General features: G+C 44.1%; 1 pseudogene across 1 annotated transcript; it reads right to left on the bottom strand.

The window, feature by feature from the left end:
• Positions 1-1,509: 1,509 nt before the first annotated feature.
• Positions 1,510-3,804, bottom strand: LOC117076280 (annotated as a pseudogene). Its single transcript, XR_004434311.1, has 2 exons — positions 3,598-3,804; positions 1,510-3,289 (listed from the first exon to the last, which is right to left on the bottom strand). The product of XR_004434311.1 is annotated as a growth hormone-inducible transmembrane protein-like (transcript).
• Positions 3,805-4,588: the final 784 nt, after the last annotated feature.

Below are 4,588 nucleotides of genomic sequence, written 5' to 3'. Positions count from 1 at the left end.
TATTAGCAAATCAAATACAGCAGCATATTAAAAGGATTATACACCTTGACCAGGTAGGATTTATCCCAGGAGTACAAATGCAGTTCAACATAAAAAAATCAATTGGCCGGGCGTGGTGGCTCATGCCTGTAATCCCAGCACTTTGGGAGGCTGAGACGGGCGGATCACGAGGTCAGGAGATCGAGACCATCCTGGCTAACATGGTGAAACCCCATCTCTACTAAAAAATTTTTTTAAAAATTAGCTGGGCGTGGTAGCGGGCACCTGTAGTCCCAGCTACTGGGGAGGCTGAGGCAGGAGAACGGCCTGAACCCGGGAGGCAGAGCTTGCAGTGAGCCGAGATGGTGCCACTGCACTCCAGCCTGGGCGACAGAGCAAGACTCCGTCTCAAAAAAAAAAAAAAAAAAAAAAAAGCTTGTCTTGAGGGACTGTGCCAGGCTCTGCAGTTCCAAACCTCATGGAGGAAGCTGTCTGCCCATTAGAAGCCCAGAGCCCAGAGGGACGGACTAGAGCAAATCCTCTCCCTCATGGAGCTAGATGGGAACATAAAACTATCTGATAGCATGCAATTTTACATCTCGTACCCTGTTTAATCCTCACAACCACCCTGATGAGTGCTAGTATTATCCCCATTTTGTAGATGAGAAAACAAGTTCTTCAAGGGGAAGGAATCTTCAGAGCAGCATATGAATGAGAGGCAGAACCAGAGTCAGGACCTGTATCTTGTCTTCTCCTTCCTAAAACTAGAAAAGTACCCACCACCAGGCAGTGTTTTTGGTGCAGAGGAATCAGTAGTGAACAAAATAGGCAAAAATTTCTACCTTTAGTGTTCATGTTATTGTGGAGGAAGACAAACAATAATCCCAGTAGAGAAGTAAAAAATTAGAATGTTTTGCTAAAAAGTCCATACAATTGAATATAATTCAGCCATAAGAAGGGATGAAGTACGGTGATATGCTACAACATGGATGAATCTTGACAACATTATGCTAAATGAAAGAAGCCAGTCGTAATAGGTGACATATTTCATTATTCCATTTGAGTGAAATGTCCAGAAGAGGCAAATACTTCCTGTCCACAGAGGTAGAAAGTAGATGAATGTTTACCAGGGGCTAGGAGAAGAGGGAAATGGGGAGTGACTGTTTAATGGGTACAGAGTTTCTCTTTGGGGTGATGAAAATGATCTAGAATTAGATCATTGTGATGGTGACAAAACTTTGTTAATATACTAAAAACCACTGAATTGACTTTAAACCAATTGAATTTTAAAGTATATTTTGAAAGAGTGGACATTATGGTATGTGAATTATACTTTATAATGAAAATATGATTGCATTGTTCAAAAGCATATGGAAGCAGCTACAAAAATATGAAACATAAATTGTGACTCTCTTTATTCTAAAGTATAGAAATTGAACATTTTGTCTCAAGATACAAAACAAAAACAAAGAAAGCTAAAAGCCCTTCCATTCAGCCATCTTGGAGTAAGACCTACCACAGTCCAGCGCCTTTTTTTTTTTTTTTCATGAGTATACTATTCGTATTCTGGAAAAAGCAACATATTTCATGCTTTGAATATTTTCTCTTGAGAATAGTTTTAAAGTTATTTCCTTTTGTAACATTCAAAAGTAAAACACACATATATAATTCCATCAAGGATTCTCTGTATGATTAACATTCTGTACTTTCCTAACAAGTCAAACATGACCACATCTATATTGGAAAGACAGCACTGAGAAGCAACAGCAGGAGAATGCATCATCTGTGTCTGTTTCAGGATTAACAGTTTTGTTAAGTTCAGCAGATGAATGTAACAATGATCATTTGTTTCCAAATACCCAGGTGTTTCTTACTGGCTCCTCACTAATCAATCACATACCTGATAAGACCTAAGTATTTTTAAAAAAGACTGCAGGTGACTCCTTCTCTCTGGTCCCTTTACCAAAGCCCCAAATCACTTATGACATTAATTACAATATTCTGCACTCCAAAAACTATGCAAACACAGGTTTGCTAAATTTTACCTACTTAGCAAACCTACTAAATTTTAAAGTAGAAAAAACACATTCTCATGATACAAACTTTAGTTTTCACATTCACTAGAACGTTTTAAAAGCACTCAAACATGAGAATTGAAAATGTGTGTGCTTATTTGGGAGTGGATTACTGCATTTATTCTCCAGATAAAAAAAGCAGACCTGAGGCATCACATTACTGGAACATTTAAACATGATGACATGTTCTTATCTTCTAAACTTCAACGAAAGCTGCTTGTACAAACTATTTAATGCATATCTGCCCCATTAAACAAGCAAGATGTTTGATGTAGCAGAGAAGCCAGACGCTGAGTCACTTCATTTCTTTCTGTTGCTTCCAGTTGCTAGCATAGTTGCAACTCGTATAAATATCTTTAATGTATCCATGTAGATATTCAGCATCGAGTTAATGGGATCATATTTTTGAACTCCATATGCTGGTAACACTTCTGCACGCTTGATTACTTTCTGGGTATCATACAAGAGGAACATGCTGAAAAGAACTAATCCACCATACATTGCCACTGAGTAAAGAGTGGCACCAGCCACAGTGGTAGGTGGAAGAAACATAGATCCCAGTGAGGACACAAAGAGGAAACCCAGGCCCACTCCCAGGGGCGCACCCATGTCCAGAAACTTTTCACTGGGCGCACACACGGCCACAGTGGAGAGGCCTCCCCCAATGCCAGCTGTGTACCATGCAGCTCTGATGAGAAGAGGACCCCTAATATTGTCAGAGGAGCCACCACTGCACCCATCACACCAGAATGTAGCAACCAGGCAAGATGCTTTGGGCCTGGGCTCTGGTCATATGGTATTGATCGTACCAGCATTCCAGCTCCAACCATGGCTGCAAAGGTCATACCAACTGTCACCAAAGAGCCTCTCATCATGAAGTTCATGAGAACAGGCGTTCTGCTTATTGCTATGGCAGACAAAGCTGTTAAACCAATACTCCCTGCTAAGTACATACAGGTGGAATGAATTCTATCCTTCACATACTGAGGCCAAATTACAGCCTTTTCAATAGCTCCAATCTCATTAGACAGTCCCAACCCATAGCAGCACAATGCTCCAAGACCAACAGCAGCCTCTCCAGCAACAAACCATCTTCCCATCTGATCAATTTTAAATATTTTTTCCATCGATGGTTCAAATGCTGCCTCTTTGAGTTCTTGACCAGTTCTCCCACGCCGGATCCCAAATCTTGTTTTGGTGGCATATTCCCTGCTGGGTGTTAACAGCCATTGATTCTTTGTGATGGAATTCTTTTTTTTTTTTTTTTTTGAGGCGGAGTCTCGCTCTGTCGCCCGGACTGGAGTGCAGTGGCCGGATCTCAGCTCACTGCAAGCTCCGTCTCCCAGGTTTACGCCATTCTCCTGCCTCAGCCTCCCGAGTAGCTGGGACTACAGGCGCCCGCCACCTCGCCTGGCTAGTTTTTGTATTTTTAGTAGAGACGGGGTTTCACCGTGTTAGCCAGGATGGTCTCGATCTCCTGACCTCGTGATCCGCCCGTCTCGGCCTCCCAAAGTGCTGGGATTACAGGCTTGAGCCACCGCGCCCGGCCAGTAATGGAATTCTTCACAACAGGGGAGGCCTTGGTGAAAGCTGGGTGGAAAACCCTAGAAGGTAGTGTCTGGAGACACACTAGCCTTGCAGCCAACATGGTGGTGGTGCACCAGGTCTACCAAGCAGATCTGAAATGCTTGGTCCCCGGTCACCTTCGCCACGTAGTTTCCCTTCCGGGCCCCCAGCACGCTCCTTACAGTCTCCCAGTGCCTTTTACTCAGCCCGACAGCCTAGCCTATTCTTTGGATGAAATCCTGAAGCTTCCACTCCTGTTTGACTGTTGGGTGTAAAGTTATGAGTGACCATATTGGGGGAAGGGAGGAAAACTCCCCATGAAAGTGTATCCTGGGAGCCTGAGGAGAGACTTTGACCTAGGTATCAGAATGTGATATGCCTTATTGTCCCTATCTCCTGGTCCACACATACGGCTTGGAAGGCGGCCATGTTTTATATCGTGTGATTTCCAACCAATGAGCTGCTTGGCTTCTTCAACAAGAGCCCAGGTAGAGATTGGTGTCTAGAAGAGCCCATCAGATTCTAGAGAATCAGCCCTTTGGCAGTGGAAACTCCCCTGAGAAGATGTCATAGGGTCCTCAGGGTCAGACACAGAGAGAAGGAGACATTGGGACAGAGAGAAGAGCCAAGGGAAAAAACGTGCCTTGCAGTCTGTGAGGAACAGGGTGGCCCCCCGTGGCCTCCAGCCCAGGTTCTGGATCAAAGCTCCTCGAAGGATGAGGTGCATTTGGATCACCTGAGGATCTTTCGAAAATACAGACTCTGTCTGATTCAGTAGGTCTGGGTTTAGGGGTGGGAGCCTGGTAGTATATTTCTAACAAGCTCCCAGGCAAGGCTGCTGCTGCTGCTGATCTAATGACCACAGTTTGAGGCTGGACAGAGTGGCTCACACCCGTAATCCCAACACTTTGGGAGGACAAGGCAGGAAGGTCTCTTGAGGCTAGAACTGTGAGACCAGCCTGGGCAAC

The sequence above is a fragment of the Trachypithecus francoisi genome, unplaced genomic scaffold (genome assembly GCF_009764315.1).
Source record: "Trachypithecus francoisi isolate TF-2019V2 unplaced genomic scaffold, Tfra_2.0 Contig00196, whole genome shotgun sequence".
NCBI lineage: Eukaryota > Metazoa > Chordata > Mammalia > Primates > Cercopithecidae > Trachypithecus > Trachypithecus francoisi.
Note: the sequence above shows the minus strand (reverse complement) of the source record. Positions and strands in the feature narration are given on the sequence as shown.